The sequence below is a fragment of the Adiantum capillus-veneris genome, chromosome 23 (assembly GCF_014529385.1).
Source record: "Adiantum capillus-veneris isolate H3 chromosome 23, ASM1452938v2, whole genome shotgun sequence".
Lineage (NCBI taxonomy): Eukaryota > Viridiplantae > Streptophyta > Polypodiopsida > Polypodiales > Pteridaceae > Adiantum > Adiantum capillus-veneris.
In genome coordinates this window covers 74,881,361-74,900,236 of record NC_140953.1, presented here as the reverse complement: position 1 = coordinate 74,900,236, position 18,876 = coordinate 74,881,361, and the positions used below count along the sequence as shown (strand labels likewise).

The 18,876-nt window shown below is 39.1% G+C and overlaps 1 pseudogene; it reads right to left on the bottom strand.

Moving 5' to 3' along the window:
* Window positions 1-233: 233 nt before the first annotated feature.
* On the bottom strand, window positions 234-670 carry LOC147428001 (uncharacterized; annotated as a pseudogene).
* Between the last annotated feature and the right edge of the window lie 18,206 nt (window positions 671-18,876).

The following is an 18,876-nucleotide window of genomic DNA, read 5'->3' as shown; positions in this document are numbered from 1 at the left end:
ATTCGAGATAGATTGTTAGAGGATTGTGTAGCACTGCCAGTTCCTCAACAGAATAACACGATGGAATTCCTCATCATGATGTAAACATGTAACAAAATGTAATATAGTACTTAAGTTAGAGAGAGAGAGAGAGAGAGAGAGAGAGAGTTTCACAATTATGTAGGCAAATGAAATTTTCACTCTGGACCAATAATAGCACCGATAAGAAAGAATGGTGAAAATGGAATGTCCGTTCAAGGATCAGAAAGAGGTATGTTGATGGAGCGAGTCGTCCGGCCAGTCTCTATGATCAAAGGCAGGGGTTGGCGAAGGCGACATTGACGAGGGAGAGCGGAAGAGTGCCAGCGCAGGGGTAGGTGCGGCCGTAGCGGAGGCCGGAGGAAGCGGGTTGGACTTTGACGTTGGGAAGGAGAGTGCAGTGGCCGAAGGTGGGCACGTCCACCTCCATGGCGAAGCGGCTGATGATCTTCTGGTTCCAGCGCCGGTCCTGGCAGGCTGCAATGATGTTGAAGGCCTCACAGGGGCAGTTGTTCACGAGCTCCCACTCGCACAGCCCGGTCGCCACGGGAGTGTTGGTCAGCACGAGGTCGTGCAGCCTGCACTTGCGGGGCGTAGCTGCTTGCACAACGGAGGTCCCCTCTATGATATTTAGCAGCAGCGCCGCCACCATCGCCACTGCGGTGGCCAGAAAAGGAGATCAATAATATTACGACATATGATATGACTATAGCACACAGACGTGCGTTTTTGTATACTTGTAGAATAATAACACAGACGTGCCATATTCTTATACCTGTGCAGAGTTCCACCCTCCCCATTGCCATTGTGGATGATGAAGATGGGTTCTAGCCCTAAATGCTGCTCGATGTGCTCAGTGCTGCTTACAGTTTTGCGGGCACTACTATTCCAGCCTTTACAGCACCCGCTTTATATACTCCTAATTACGTCCTCGTAATCCGACCTGCCAAACCTCAATTATCTCCCACCATACGCCAAGCTAAAATGCCAAATGAAATACTTGTTCCTCATGTTTGTGTGTGTTCCTTGGCTATTGATGTATTCACATGGCTTTACTCCACCAACGTTGAGAGTCATTGCTCCCATGATAACTATAAAGATATGTGAACATCGATCCCGAACCTTCTACGGTTAAACTTCCATGTGGGTATTGGTGTTCTTGTTGGCTACTAATTATAGTGCCATTTATGCTAGTAGAAGGTCACATTTACAATGAGGAAACGGAAACATCCATATTGCTTGACAGCTAGTTGAGTTTGAATATAGTGATTACATGCTTTGATAGCCACTAGGTGTTGATTGATTGATGACTTGACTTGAGGAGTAGTTCGAATGGACCTATTCCCTCTCGGACTTAGTCCTTGATACCAACATTTCTAGGTGAGAACTTTGAGGACCAAGCACTAACACATGCCTTTGTCCACCCAAACATTCTCCTCTTACAGACCTCCTAGCCTACCTTCTCTTGGCCTACCTTGAGGAGACCACTTAACTTGGATGCTCAATTGACTCGTGTGCCAACATAGTCATGCCCTTGTCTTTGTGGCAATATTACCTTCCTTAAAGGAGTGTTTTTGTCCTTAAAAACATTGATCAATGAAATAACTCTCCATAAGAATAGTAATGCTCTCCTCTCTAAACTTGCATCACGTCAAATACTGTCCCACACAATAATTATGTGCTTGTAGCAAAAATCAAATTGAATGATTGCAGTCAATATTTTCACAGGAGATTGTCCCTTCGACCAAGAGAAACCTCTATTTTCTCTACTTAGATCTCAAATTAAGAGTAAAGCCTACCTCAAGTGAGATGCTCTAACTGAGCAAACTTATTGTTCTCACTACTTAACTACTAGTAGAACCTATCTTCAGAAAAATTCTTGACTAATAGTAGAACCTATCCAGGCAAAACGCTCTAATTGAGAAAAGCCTATTTCTCTCTTCTCAGCAAATAGTAGATTATCTCAAGCAAGATGTTCTAATTGAGCAAAAGTTAACTCTTTATCTCCTCAAGCAATTTCTTCCAAAAATTGGAGTGCTTCTTATAGATGTATATCATTCAAGCTATTGATAGGTGTTTTGGGCTTACTTATAGAAGAAAACAAAAGGTTGGCACTCTAAGTTTAAGTCCTTAGGTACATTTACCTTCCACATGCATATTTTATTCCAAAAGTAGAGTTGTTCTTCATGAAAGATGGAGCATTTTGTGAACTATCTATGGTTAACATAGAGGGATCCCCAAAACTTCTTAAACTCCACAATTTGATGGATGTTGTAGTGTGCCAATCATCTTTTTGACAAAAGTACCCCTTCTAGCGCTTTAAAGGCATACACATGTAATCCCATGATATACAATCAAATTTGATATGTTTGACACGTCTCAACAAGAATTTAAGCATGAGAGATTTGAATAGGAGTAATAATTGTGTGAATTGGCAAGTCAACGAATAATATACAGGAGATAAGATATAGGAATAACTCGTATAATTCTTAAATAGACATGGACTGTCTACTCCTCATCTTACCAAGAAGCAATATTCTGATAGACTCTCAAAAGAATCCACTTTTGTAACTCAACTTGTTTTCCACGTATTCTTATAGGATACCCCAAGTGTATCATGTAAGGCGAAGTATGATTTCATGTACAACTATAATGGAGATTGATCCTAAAACACATTTACTTATTACAAATAATAGGTAGCAACATAGGGTTGCCCTATGGAATATGCAACAAAAAACCAAGTTAATGGATATTTTATTAATGAAGAACCCTTTATGACCAATGGTCATTTTATGTAGTTTCTCCACTTAGGAATAGGTGACATTTGGAACAATGTTACATGAGGTATGGTTGTTTGTTTTGACACCGAGGACAATATTTTTCACAAAAGAATGAACATCACTCCTCATAGTTGGCCAAGATGCTCCATGTCTCAAAATCCGTCGCATAGTTTGATCTTCCGCAAAGTGAAGTCCTACTATGATAATATGTGCTTGACTTAGGTATTGGGTCTTCTCCTCAGGATTAATGCATAAAAGCAATATTCCATCTCGATTTCTTTTGTATAGCCTTCCATCTAGTAATTGAACATAGCCAATTGCTCAATTAATTTGATTGTAATAAAAAATGGTATTCGCAAATCCACTTGAGCTATGGTCATCAATGATTGTAATAAAAAATGGTATTCGCAAATCCACTTGAGCTATGGCCCTTTTTTACAACTACAGTGAAATCAAATTCCAGAAGAATGATGAACCACCTCACTATTCTTACTCTGCTGCGTGCCTTGTTGACCAAATACAATAAGGATTGGTGGTCCACAAAGAACACAAATTTGTTAGCTAATAGGTGATGTCTATACTTTTTTACGGCATAGAACATTCCTAGTCCTTCACTTTTGGTGATGATATAGTTCTTTTCTGCCATATTCAACTGGCGGCTAGCATAAGAAATAGGAAAATCAATTTTTACGTCTCCTGGTAGAGCTAGTATACACGCAATGGCAAAATTGTAAGCATCTACATGTATGTGGAATATCTTATTCCAATCTAGTGCTTTCAATATTGGAGCTGAAGTGAGAGCTTTCTTAAGCTTCATGAAGGATTCTTCAAACTCATCAGTCCATTCAAAGTGTGTAATCAAGCTGTACATAGGTTTTGCAATTATATCGTACATGTAAATGAACCGTCTGTAATATCCACAATGTCCCATAAGACTTGAACCCCCTTGACTGTTGTTGTTCTAGGCAAATCAGCAATAACATGAATCTTATCCATGTCAGTAGCTATGATATTTTTAGACACTATATGTCCAAGAATTTTTCCTTGTCTACCTATGAATGTGCACTTCTCAGGATTTAAGAAAATCCTATAAAGTCTACATTTTTCGAATACTTTTTTGAGGTGTTCAAAATGATCAACTTGGATTGATGAATGTACGCATAGATCATCCATATATACTTCCAAGAAACTGTGAAGATATTCTTTAAAAGCATGGCTCATTAATCTTTGGAAGGTGGTAGGAGCATTAGTTAACCCAAAAGGCATAACCCGATACGCGAAAATACCCCATTCCATTGCAAAGGCAGTTCTATGCTTATCTTTGGGATCAGCAAAAAGTTGATTGTATCCCGAATAGCTATCTAAAAAGCTGTAACCTTCTTTTCCTGCAACTCGTTCTAAAACATGCTCAATGGTTAGAAGAGGAAAGTTGTCTCTAATGGTAGCTGCATTCACATTCTTGAGGTTGACACACACTCCTAATTTTCCATTTTTCTTGGGTACTACCACAATGGAAGACATCCAATCTAGGTGTTCCATTTCATAAATGAATTCGGTCTCCTTTACCTTTTCAATCTCTTCTTTGATATTTCTGTAAATGTTTTATTATATGTGTATGGCCTTTGTCTACTTGGTTTAGCATCATCTCTCATGGGTATGGTATATTGATAGATTTCTGGATTAACACCCTTGAGATCCTTATAAGACCAAGTAAAGATATCTCGGTATTCCTTCAATAAGCTTAATAAAAGATCTTCTTCTTCTTCCATAAGGTCTTTTGCAATGTAGGCTAGTCTAGGCTCTTCTCCTAGTTCCGCCAGATCTATCTTTTTTGTGTTTTCAGGCCCCTGGTAGGACTCACCCTATTTTCGTAGTTCTCTAACAGGTTGTGATTATGATTTTCCAATCTTGGAGAGTATATTTCTTGTAATGGGATGGAACACTCGTTACATCTTTACCATCCTCTTCAGTGGTTTACATTTCAGTTGTATATACCTCCTTTAGAGCTTTTTTCAACTCTTAATATTTCTTTTTTTGTTCCATTTGTGTCATGGTTGAAACCTTGTTCTGGTTTTTAGGTTTTGCTTCAATTTCCTTTCTTGTTTTTCTCATTGTTTTTAACATTTTTGTATTTTTGTTTAAAGGATATCTACCAGTGATTTTGTCCTTGACACAATCATGTGTCTCTATCTGCATTAGAAACCGTGTTCTACTGGAGACTGATGGCATAGGTCTGGCTTGCAAATTTTTCGTGTCTCTTTTTCTTCTATACCATTTTTGTCTTCTTGGTTTCTGGTTAGGAAAGTCAAAATCCTTTTCCTCCCCTCCTTTCATGAGTAGCTTAGCTCCTACATGTTATTTTTCCAACCCCGAATCATCCGAGGGTCTGGTAGCTGATGTTCTTCTAACTCATCTGTTGCATCATAGTAGAGGTTTGAAAAGACTTGTTGAGCTTTCATCAAGTTCTTGGGTTTCAAAATTTCATCTTCAATGCGAAGGGTTGAGATCATTTGGATGGGAATTATGTTGTAGCGTTCCTCATTGCAAAATTGAGTAGGCATAGATGTATTTACACATACCTCCATTGTCGCTAAAATTTGAGTCCACTCAAATGGCTCAAACAAATGCTCTGGAAAGGGTTAAGGTACATAGGATTTGTCTGTGCAATCCCTTTCTAAGATACATTCTTCTCGTTTTAAGCTTCCGTTTTCTGAAGCTCCGTACATCCAAATTGGAGTGTCTTTGTTCGACCAAGATGGAAGCTTAGTTTCAGTTGAAGAGACTGACTCAAATTCTTGTATGGGAGTTTTCATGACATCTCTATAAGTGTGATCTTTCAAATTAACTCTTGTTATTGATCACACTTGCTTCAAGTACAGATAATTGTTTCTCCAATCTTGGATGTGTTGTACTTGTCGCATGAAAGGTCTTCCCAATATGATTTTGTAATTGAGTTTCTTTCCAAAGTCTACTATGGAAAAAGTGTGTTGATATTCAGTTCCACACGAATTAACTATCACCTTTTCAAGCAGTCCTAAGGGTCTTTTGCTACGTCCATCAGCCAATTGCAATTTCATGCGAATTTGTCTAATGGCTAGTTGTCCCCAGGACTCTCATACTACTTTTGTGGCTATGGCTATGCCTGCCCCACTATCCAGTATTTCCATGTTTTCTATGTCATTATATTTCATTGGAAGGGTTGTGTTTCCTTCTTCCCCTTCGTAGTATTCTCCAACTTTTCTCATTGGAACCAATCGAATCTCTTTGGTATCCATTTTGTGTTTCAATTTTCCCAATTCTTTTGCGATTAGCCCTGTTATTCCCACCTTCTTGAAAGTTTTCTGTAGATCATTCCATAAATATGGCCTGATTTTCAATAGTTCTCCTAAAGCAAGTGTGCATTGGATGGGTGTAGACATGATTGAATGGATGTTGTCTACTTCTAGGGTCTGTTCCACTCTTTTTACTTGAGTGGTTTTACACACTATCGATTTATCTTCATTATCTCCAAGTAAGAGGGTAGTGTTTTCAAGGTCAATGGTTTAGACATTTCAAAGCTTCAGATCCGCAATCCCCATACAAGGATTGTACATCCACGTCCATATCAGGAGGTAGATTGTCTAACCAAACTTCCTCTATAGGAGCTGAATTTAAAGTTAGGCTCCCATCATTGATCTCTCTAACTTTTTCACATAAGTGTCTTGGCCAGGATTCTTCTGCGAATGGAATTCCATCTAAGGCATCTTCGTTGTCTGACACTATAAGTTCTGGCTCTTTGGTTTCAAGGTGGGGTTCTACCACCACTTTGGATTTTTCTTTATTGGCTCTTATCACAAGCTTCTTAGGTTTTGCCATACTCTCGAGCTTGGGTTTTTGTTTTTCCAGCATCTCTTGCGTGATTCTTACCAAATATTGATACACTTCAAGCTTAGCTGCTTCCATGTCTAGAGAAGGATAGTTTTTCCATTTGTTTTCCATGTTTTGGCCTGATTTAAGTCCCGCTTGGTAAGCTTCCAAGGCTGCATTAATAGGCTCAAAAATTTTGTCAACCAAAATTGATCCTCCAGATTTCGCTTCCAATTTCTTTCACCTTTTCCTGGAATAGCTTCTTTGCTTTCTCTTCGTTTTCAGCCCTTTGTTTTTGTTTTTTCATCTCATACCTTTTGTTTCTACTTCTTTTGGTCTTTTGAGAGGAAATTTTTTTATTTTCCAAATCATCAGAGGAGTTATGTTTCTTTTTCTTAGCCTAGGCTTTGGTGATTACCTTGATTGGAAAAATGGGTTCACTCTCACAAGAGCTACTAGGTATCACTTGGACTAAGTTCACTATTGTTTTACCCTTGTTTAAAGGATTTTTTGGACAATCTTCTGGGAAGTGTCCTCCCTTTTTGCAACATTGTAAGCAATAAGCTTCAACTGGCTTGAGGTTCTTGTTAGGCTCTGGGCATTTATTTTTCCAATGATCATCTGCACCACATTTATGACAGATCCCAATTTGTGGCTTAATCATGGGTCTTACCATTGGAGGCCTTACAACTTGATTAGCTACATAATACATTGGTGCTAGCTCTAGTGTAGTATAAGTCACAGGTTCTTCCATTGGTGGTGGATGTGAATTATACCAATCTCTGTCTACCATTACTGTAGATGGACTAGGCTTCATCTATGACTCCCTCTGGATGCATGTACTTTACAGGTACTGCATCATGTCCCAGATATGGAGGTTGTTGACCCAACACGGGTTGAGGTCTTTCCATACCCATCAGTGGTCTTTGAGCTGGGCCATATTAGGCTGCTATCTGTACATAGGTTGTCCTTGTGGCCTCATAGGCACGTACTAAACATTCCCTTCATACTTTGGTCAATAGTAGCACTCATTGGTCTCACGGTTGGTCCACTTACCCTTGATTGCACACCATTTTTGCGGTCTAATTGGCTGTCTCTGTTGAGGTATCCCTTGTCCTGATCCTCTCATAGGTGCTTTTTACTTGTTATTCATCATGTCATTCATCCTTTGAGCATTTCTTCTATGGCTGAAAGTGATGTTGCAGGAGCCGTTCCCACTTGTGTTGGTTTGGTGGATGTTGTCTTCTCGCTTTGGTTATTCTTAGGGACATCTTCCTCATTGAAAATATCACAATTGTCTCCTAATTCAATAGCATCTGACACACACTCTTCTAGGGTTGTATGCTTCTTGCTATACAGTATAGCATGAAGTTCTTTGTTTAGCATCCCCTCTAGAAATAATGATACTAGTCATTCTTCTGCAGGTATCTCTAGCTCTGGGCATCTCGCAATGTATTGTTTCATTTGAGTTGCACAATCCCTAATAGACTCACTTTGTTTCTGTTTAAATCTGTAGATTTAAGCTACCGTATTGTGTTTGACCCCTGTTTTGGAGCAAGCAGCTACAAATCCTTCAGCCAATGTAGTCAAGTCTATGATTGACCTTGGTGGAATGTTTTGGAGCCATGTCAAATTCTAGTAATGGTATGCAAAGTGCAATGAATTCTAATGATAAACAAAGTGTTAACAAATCTAACGAGCAAAGTGCTCTCAATTTTAATTCTATAGATTAACATGCAACTGTTGTAAAACAAACATTACAGGAATTACAAGATTCTCCATCCCAGCATAACTCTAGTTCACTTTCTCCTTCTGCATGGCAAAAGCTGACTCACTTACTTACGGAGTATCGTGATGTATTCTCAAGTGATTTACCATCGGGTTTACCCCCTACACGTGATGTGCAGCATGGCATAGATGTCTTGCTAGACACTAAATTGGTGAGTAAACCACCTTATTGTATGAGTGGTAGAGAATCCAAGGAGGTTGAGAGTCAATTGGCTGACTACCTTGCCCGTGGTTTCATTAGACCTAGCACTTCGCCTTGGGCATCACCAATTATATTGGTAAAAAAGAAAGATGGTACTATGCGCATGTGTATAGATTATCGCGGATTAAATGCCATAACCATCAAGAACGAGTATCATCTGTCTCGAGTGGATGAGTTGTTTGATCAACTCCATGCGGCAAGATACTATACAAAGATAGATCTTCATTCAGGATACCACCAGGTGCGTATCCTTTTGCAAGATATCTCCAAAATTGCCTTTAGAACACGGTTCGGGCATTTTGAATTTTTGGTTATGCCTTTTGGTCTAACCAATGCTCTAGCTACATTTATGACACTCATGGGTAGTGTCTTATGTCCCTATCTTGGAAAACTTATTGTGGTATTCCTTGATGACATTCTCATTTACAGTAAGAGTGAAGATGAACAAATAGAACACTTACAATTAGTGTTTGAACAGCTACAAGATCACATGTTGTATGCGAAGCAAAGCAAGTGTGGTTTTCTTTAAAACAGAGATACATTACCTTGGTCATGTGATCTCTTATTGTGACATCAAGATGGACACTGACAAGGTCACTGCCATTCTTTGATGGCTACATCCCACACGGTTGAGGAGCTTTAAATATTTTTAGGCATGGATGGATTTTAACGACAGTATATCCGTGATTATGCCAGTTTGTTTTCCCTATGATGGACCAACTCAAAGCAAAAGGTAAGACCTTTTCTTGAGAATAAGCACAAAAATGCAGTTTTGAACAGCTCAAGGTAGCTATAGCCACTGCTCCCATCCTAGCAATCGTTGACTCACATAAGCCATTTGTGGTAGAGACCGATAATAGTGATAAAGAAACTAGTGCGGTACTTCTCCAAGAGGGAAGACCTATGGGCCTTTATTATGTCTATGAGAGAGAGCTCTATGCCATAAGTCACACTTTAGGAAAGTGGAGACACTATTTATATGGTGCCGAGTTTGAAGTAGTTTTTGACCATGAGAGTATCAAATAATTTACTACTCAAACAGACTTGAAGGGCCGTAAAGCTAGATGGGCAGAAATCCTTCAACATTATGATTGTAAGTTACAATACTGCAAGGGGTGCCAAGTTAATAAGGTAGAGCACATCAAGATAGGTGGCCTTTTACATCCTTTAGAGGTTCCATAAGGCAAGTGGGAGAGTATCTCTATGGATTTTGTAGTAGGACTACCTACTACAAATCGTGACCATGATGCCATATGGGTAATTATAGACCGTCTCACAAAGATGGGTCAATTCATTCCCACTAAGACTATGAATAAGACACCTAAATTATCATGGCTATTTGTAGAGCATATATATAAACTCTACGGTCTTCCAACTAGTATCGTTAGTGACACAAATCAAAAGTTCAATAATAACTTCTGGAGGGATATGTTTCAAAAGTTGGAAAATAAACTTAATCTAAGTACGGCTGATCATCTAGAAATAGATGGTCAAACCAAAAGAGTTAATCAACTGCTAGAGGATATGCTACGAGCATACGTTAGTAAGAAGCAAACCAATTGGGAAGACTACATACCTATGTTGGAATTTTCTGAGCGTCATCAGCTTTGAGCTCTTTCAGAAACTTGGACCAATGAGGACGATCCCAGAGACACACCGGTTGAAAGTAGCATCGGGTGATGAGGTGACCACGTTGTGGTCTATTATAATACCAATCACGGTGCAGGCACACCAGTACACTACAAAATTCCATGTACTGCCACCAAGTAAATCAGCAACGCCGTGTATCTTAGCAGTGTCATGGATGAAAGCTAACAGGGTATTGATTGATTTGGATACTAATGAAGCACTATTCCGAAATGACAACTTTTCAGAACCCTTCTTATCATATAACCAATACATGTCAAGGAGGAAACAAGAGTCAATACAACCGCAAGGATATTGTCACAGGAACGGAATAATAGAGCTAGACAGCAAAAGGTAGAGAAAGAGATCTTTGTATAATGAATCTTTGCAGACTTTTGACACAACAGATGAGCAATTGAATATAGGCGCACTCCGTTGTACGGCGCTCGAACCTCCCGACCGCCCCCGAGCTTCAATCTGCTTGCATGCAGCGTCTCACTCTCACTCGCACTCGCACTCGCAGAAGAGGAGATCTGTGAATGATCCCCGAACGCACCACCCGTCGTGCTTTTATCCTTCTTTTCCTCGAAAAGCCTGCACGATTTTCGCACCAAGTATACCTGCGAGAATAATATAAGAACGTGATCGCTAAGCGATCCGTGAAGGTTAGATTTTTATCATGACACTTTGCACAGATCCTGTTTCACATATTGATTTCTGCATCGCCTACAAAATAGCCAAAAGAATATACTCGTGCAACCAATTCAACATGATAATCAAAGTAAAAAAACATAATTATGTACCTTCATAATCTCAATTGCATAGTCTACCATGAAGCAACAAATCCACTTCTTGGTTGATAGCAAGGAGAGTTGTATGTTGTTGTATGTCTGTCTGTCCCTGTGTATACTACACTGCTGCTGTTTGTTTTCATCATAACTTTTACAAACGAACTCAGAACAGAGAAATCCAGGTACTCAAAACGACGGGAACAGGTCTAGTCTACAAGGCTGCATGGACAGAATTGCGAAAAACGTCTTTGTTTGGCTAAAAACACAACTTTTAGGTCGCGACTCATAAAAGCTCTATTTTTGGGTCTCCACTACTTTTTCAACTTATTTTAAGCCTACCCATGCATTTTGAACTAAAACACATAAATATAAAACATTGATATTAATAAAAATCTCAATTTTACTGTTCATAGACAGACTATCTGTTATTCATTAATCTTTATCAAATCCGTCTTTACTGTATTATGTAAAAAAAAGAATATATGTTCTCTCTTAATATCTCAACTCATTCATAGAAGCTCTATTTAATAGACTATTCAACAATCTTTCAAATCGTGCTAAACGAAAGATATGCACTGCTATATTCTTTTCGACTTTAAGAACTTCAAAGATTAGTCCTATTACATTCTCCCCTTATCAAAATTAACTCTGTCCTCAGAGTTGGAAAGAGAGAAAAATTCTCTTTGCAAAACACTAAGATCAACCCATGATGCATCCTCTACTAGATAGTTCTGCCACTTAACTAAAAATTCTACAATGTCTCTATTTCTTAGATGTTTAACACGCCTATCTAGCACTAAGTTTGGTTCTACAGTCAATGTTCTGTCATCTTTCAACTTAGAGTTGTCCTCTAAAACATGATGCACATTAGGAACATACTTTTTCAATAAACTCACATAGAATACATGATGCACTTTAACATGAGAAGGCACTTCCAATTTGTAAGCTAATGAACCAATGCGCTTCAAAATTTTAAACGCCTCAGCAAATCGTGGAGACAATCTCTTATCCTTTCCAAGAATCAAATGAGACTTCTCGGGAACACGATGTTTCTTGTCATAATACAATTTATGTCTCTTTTGAGCTTCTCTAATATTCCCTCTAATTTTGGCCAACTCGTTATCCGTTTTCTCAAGTATCTCACGTGACAGTTCTACCTTGTTCCTCGAGTTAAGAAAATTCATAGGTGAGGGACAGTTGTAGCCATACATTACCTCAAACGGAGTCATCCTAATAGATGAATGATATGAATTGTTATATGCAAATTCAACCAAAGGCAGATATTCATTCCAATTAGATTGGTTTTCATTGACATACATTCGTAACATATCTTCTAAAATACGATTCACTCTCTCCGTTTTCCCATCAGTTTGAGGATGAAAAGAAGTAGACATGCGTAACTGGGTACCTATAGAGTCAAAAGTTGCTCTCAAGAAATGAGAAGTGAACTTAGAATCTCTGTCAGACACTATACTCTTGGGCATGCCATGCAAACGAAATATCTCTTTCACAAAAAAGCGTGCAATGGTCAAAGCAGTATCAGTTATTTTTACAGGAAAGAAGTGAGCTTGTTTTGTGAGTCTATCTACCACCACAAAGATCGAATCATACCCTCCACGAGTAGAAGGAAGTCTAATGATAAAAGCCATGGATATAGACTCCCACTTCTGTAAAGGAATGTCTAAGGGTTGAAGATCACCAAGCATCCTCTTATATTCAATCTTAACTTGTTGACATTGAAAGCACTCACACACATAATTCTTAACATCCAATTTCATACGCGGTCAAAAGAATGAACTTTTAATCTTTTCATATGTCTTATTCAATCCAGGATGACCAGAAAAAAGGTGAATTATGACACTCATGCAGAATTTGACTCTTAAAAGCAAAATTTGCAGGAATACACAAAATTTGAGTGAAAGTATACTTCAAACTTTGATGATCAGTACGCAATTCAAATTTGACACCAAGCAAAAGATGACGCCAATGTTTCAATGCATGAACAACAGCAAGCAATTGTAGATCATGTGTTGCATAGTTCAATTCATGTCGTCTTAATTTCCTAGACTCATATGCAACCACTCTTCCTTCTTGTGTCAAAACACACCCTAGTTGTTCACCACTAGCATCACATGACACAACAAATGGTTTGCCCATCTCAGGAACTTTCAAAGCACAATTTTCTGCTATTTTAGCCTTCAAGGTCTCAAAAGCAGTCTCACAAGTAGAAGTCCACACAAAACCCTTGTCTTTCTTGGTCAATTCGGTCAAAGGACTTGCTATCTTTGAGAAATCTTAATGTGTGCTCTCTCATATTGTGCTAGACCCATAAAGCTTCTCACATCCCTTAATGACTTTGGTGTTGGCCACTCCACAATAGTCTTAACTTTGTCAAGGTCAATGTGAATCCCCTCTTTAGAAATCACTCTTCCCAAATACACAATCTGATCCTTTGCAAAAGAACACTTACTTGCTTTGGCATACAATTTATGTTCACGCAAAACCTCAAATGTTTTCTTTAAGTGCAATGCATGATCTTCTTCATTCTTAGAATACACAAAAATATCATCCAAGATTACCAGAATGAAGTCATCAAGATACGGGTGAAAAATATTATTCATTAAGCACATGAAGGTTGCTGGTGCATTAGTCAAACCAAAAGCAAGAACTGTAAATTCATAATGCCCATAACGTGTACGAAAAGCAGTCTTTGGAATGTCCTCGACCTTAATGCGGATTTGATGGTAGCCAGAACGAAGGTCAATCTTTGAAAATATTGTGGCACCACTCAAATGGCTAAGCAATTCATCTATGTGAGGAGAGGATATTTGTCCTTAATGGTCTGTTTGTTTAACCCCCTGTAGTCAATGCATAACCTATATGTACCATCCTTTTTCTTTTGGAATAACACAGGACTACCCCAAGGAGATACACTAGGTTTAATGAAACCCTTTTTCAAAAGATCATCAAGTTGTATCTTGAGCTCTTTAAGCTCATCAATATTGAAGCTGTATGGAGCCCTTGAATAAGGTGTTTCTCCGGGATATAGATCTATGGCGTGGTCTACCGCTCTAGGCGGAGGCATACCAGGAAGATCGTCAGAGAACACATCCTTAAATTCATGTAAGAGATCGTCTACAAATTCTGGATTTGCCTCTTTCTGTTTATTCCCAGAATCCTCTTTAATCTCGTTAGCAAACACAAGAAACGTCTCACACCCTTGTCTCACCCCCTCAAAAGTTTTCATGGCAGAAATTAGAAGCGATTTAGTATTTCTCTCGTCAGCTTTAATCGCATGACTATCTCTGTTTTTAAAAACCAACTCACCCCTCTCACAATCAATCAATGCATGATTCGCAACCAACCAATCCATTCCCAAAATTACATCCCGTTCACCCATGCCAATAGCATAAAATTCTCCCGAATGTTTCTCTTTGTTCCGAAAAAAAGGTAAGTTTTGAATATGACCCTGTGTATAATGTTTCTTCCCATTGGCCAATTCTACAGGTCTCCTAATCTGGGAATCAGAATTCAATTTCAAAGTCTGCGCAAGTTTGTTAGACATAAAACAATGCGTACTACCCGAATCAATGAGAAAATTCACAATTTCAGTTCGTATCTTACCTCGAATTCTTATAATGGATGCCCTTAAATGATGAACAGATGTTGTCATACATTTCATAGGAATTTCAGAGCACTTACCTTCCTCGCTCGCTTTCTCAATCGTGGTGTCCATCGCATTCATATTGGCTTCCATTCGTGCAAGAACTGCCTGATCGATCTCCTTATTTGGGCATTCGAACGTCTTGTGACCTTGCTCACCGCAACGAAAACATAACCCAAATCTCCTTGCTCGTTCTAGAAAAGCAGGATCATGTTGCCACCGCAGTGGTTGTCGTCTTCTTTGGTTCTGATTTGCATCATTCTGACCCAAATTTTGATTGCGGTTGTTTATAGCATTCTAACCCAAATTTTGATTGCGGTTGTTTACAGCATTCTGATTTGTACTCTGATTTTGATTGAAATTCTGATTCTGATTTGAAAAATTATTGAATGGTCTTCTCTGAGTATTTGTAAAATTCCTTCGGGGAAACTCAGTGTTTGTCTGAAAAGGCCTATGTGCGTTCTATGCCCGGTAGGTATAATTCTGCTTGGAGTAGGGTTGCGGCTCTCATACTTCACCTTCTTCTCATAATTTTTCGGCCTTCGCAATAGCATCCAGAAAATCGGTAGCCCCTGCACCCTTTACTTGATAATACAGATCTTTACGCAGTCCTTCGATAAATTTGTTTGTCAACGCCTCTCCTTCTACTTCTGGTGCATACTTGTGAAGTCGCAAAAACTTCTCCTTATACTCATGTATAGTAAGACTTGCCTCGTCCTCAGGTTGTTGCTGAAACTTGTAAAACTCCATCTTTTTATCCATTTCATAGTGTGGAGAACAGTACCTTTTATACGCTTGCGTTTTAAATTTCTCCCAAGTGATTGGAGTAACCTTTGTTCGCTGTTTAAGGTATGCTTTTCACCAAAGCTTTGCGGTTTGTCGAAGATGAACAACTGCAACCTTTGCTTTGCTTCTTAGAGAACTTCTTCAATGCAAAATAATCTTCTGACTCTTCAATCCATGCTTCGAGATCTTCACCAGTTTTCTCGATGCCATTAAACTCGTTAATCTTTGCCTTCTTGAAGACTTGCTGCAAAGCTGCCCTTTTAGAATCTTCATCTGCATCTTCTTCATCACGTTTCCTTCTTCGTCCTCTCCTTTCATTAGTTTCCACTTCGCCGTCATTCTGCTCTCTTTCGTGTGGACGACCTCGACGTCCATCACCACCGTTTCCATCATCATCATCTCCATCATAACCACCATCACCACCGCCAGGTGCCCCAGCGCCGACACGTTGATTATCGTTTCCTGGTGGAATAGCATGGTTTTCGTCTTCCTGTTCACCATTAAGTTCCACATAGATATCAGGGTCTCGTGCTGCTTTGCCCCGCAGAGCCTCAGCACGCTCCCGATTTGAAATTTCCAGATCTTCTCGTAGTCGTCGAATCAGGCCTTCTTGCTCCTTTATCTTCTTCTCGTATCCATCCATGTCCAGAATCAACCGCTTGCTCTGATGCCAAGTATCACAGGAACGGAATAATAGAGCTAGACAACAAAAGGTAGAGAAAGAGATATTTGTATAATGAATCTTTGCAGACTTTTGATACAACAGAGGAGCAATTGAATATGGTCGCACTCCGTTGTACGGCGCTCGAACCTCCCGACCACCCCCGAGCTTCAATCCGCTTGCATGCAGCGTCTCACTCTCACTTGCACTCGCACTCGCACTCGTATCACACTCGCAGAAGAGGAGATCTGTGAATGATCCCCGAACGCACACCCGTCGTGCTTTTATCCTTCTTTTCCTCGAAAAGCCTGCACGATTTTCGCACCAAGTATACCTGCGAGAATAATATAAGAACGTGATTGCTAAGCGATCCGTGAAGGTTAGATTTTTATCATGACACTTTGCACAGATCCTGTTTCACACATTGATTTCTGCATCGCCTACAAAATAGCCAAAAGAACATACTCGTGCAACCAATTCAACATGATAATCAAAGTAAACAAACATAATTATGTACCTTCATAATCTCAATTGCAATAGTCTACCATGAAGAAACAAATCCACTTCTTGGTTGATAGCAGGGAGAGTTGTATGTTGTTGTATGTCTGTCTGTCCCTGTGTATACTACACTGCTGCTGCCTGCTGTTTGTTTTCATCATAACTTTTACAAACGAACTCAGAACAGAGCAATCCAGGTACTCAAAACGTCTTTGTTTGGCTAAAAACGAAACCTTTAGGTCGCGACTCATAAAATCTCTATTTTTTGGACTCCACTAACTTTTCAACTTATTTTAAGCCTACCCATGCATTTTGAACTAAAACACATAAATATAAAACATTGATATTAATAAAAATCTCAATTTTACTGTTCATAGACAAACTATCTGTTATTCATTAATCTTTATCAAATCCTTCTTTAGTGTATTATTTTAAAAAAAGAATATATGTTCTCTCTTAATATCTCAACTCATTTATATAAGTTTTATTCAATAGACTATTCAACAATCTTTCAAATCGTGCTAAACGAAAGATATGCCCTGCTACATTCTTTTGGACTTTAAGAACATCAAAGATTAGTCCTATTACAGATATTCCCAACAACAAACAGAGTTTACAAGTCCAGCAACGTCTTATAAAAAATCAACAACCCTGCACGGAACCAGACAAGTTTGGGTACGGCGTACAGATCTGGCCGAGCACAATTACATCAAAAGAGGAAATACAAAGTTTGGATAAGGCAAGACAGCCGAATTCCTATAAAAAAGGGGCAGAAAAAAGACAAAACACCAAAAGCCAGCAAAACTTCAAAGAACCACAGTCAATCGATCGATTACGCAACGGACTATATTGGTATGGCGGCAAAATTGCCAATTCAAAACAGGCCAACAACACAAAGGGAGGCCAAAGATGACCATCGAGCAGTATCTACAACTGTCAATGTCAAGCCACATCATGCAAACAGCACGAGAAACAAACAGAATCAACAACAAAAACTACAAGGATCTATAAGACCCAAGTCATCAAAGGAGAAAGAAAAAATGTTCCACCAGAAAATGCAACAAAATATACGACAATATCGACTTCAAAGGATCCACATACGACAATTCCAAACCAGTGGAAAACAATCAAACAAAGAGCGGAGATTTACAACTACTCCTTGCAAAGAAAATCTGCCAGCCAACTCAAGCTACCACAGGAAACCTCAACGACAAATGCCAATAAGCGAATGGCTTATACCTTCCTCTTACACCGCATAAATTCTTTCTACATGCATTGACTGCACATGCATATAGGCTATATTAAAAGGCCTTCATTAGCACGAGTTCACACCCATGCACAACACATACCCTTGACGATACCCTGTCGTCCGGGAGGACTACAACTAGGAGGGGGGGAGGTATTCCAAATGCGGACTCTTGACTCATGTCATATATTAGAGGGCAATGTTTGTGAGCAATTTTCAACCAATTTTTGCGTTTTTATTATGTGATTTTGGGAAAAAGAATATGCCCCTCGTATTTATTCAAAATTGATTGGGGACCAAATCATCATACATGAGTCCCTCGGGATGTGTATAGACTATGAACAGAGTCAAATCTGGCCAAAAAACGTCTAAAAAACAGCAAAAAAATTAGGCCAAGGTTGACGATTATGAGTGAGAATGTACATATACGAGAAAAAAGTGAGCTACAAAGTGTTTTGCTTTTCATAGGTATTTTTATAGGTTAGAATTGCTATTTTCGGGTTATTTTGGGATTTATTTGCTTTATTTTAGCCATTTTCTAGCAAAAATTATAGAAAAAAATCCGTAATCCAGATGGAAACACAAAAGAAGAGACGCCTGATCGGAGCAAGGTAAAGAAGACATAGAAAAAATAGGGACTGCAAAGGTGATAGGGCAAAATGACCACCGTCATGAAGGGACCTCCAACAGGAGAAATCTACAAAAATTGTAGAACTGGAGAAACCGAAGTCCAAATCAAGAAATTTGCGAGCCTAAACTACATCTCGCAAAAAGTTATGGCCACAGGTAAAAGATGGGAAAATTTTGTGTCGGAGTCTCGATTACATATAGAGAGGCTAGGCTAGAAAACTCTCATTTGAGCCATTTTCCATTGTGAGAGAGAGAGAGCTCCCTACAGCAGTTGAGACTTCCAGAAAGCTCATCCATCGCGCACGGTCACCAGATCGACATCAGATATGAGAGGTACGCT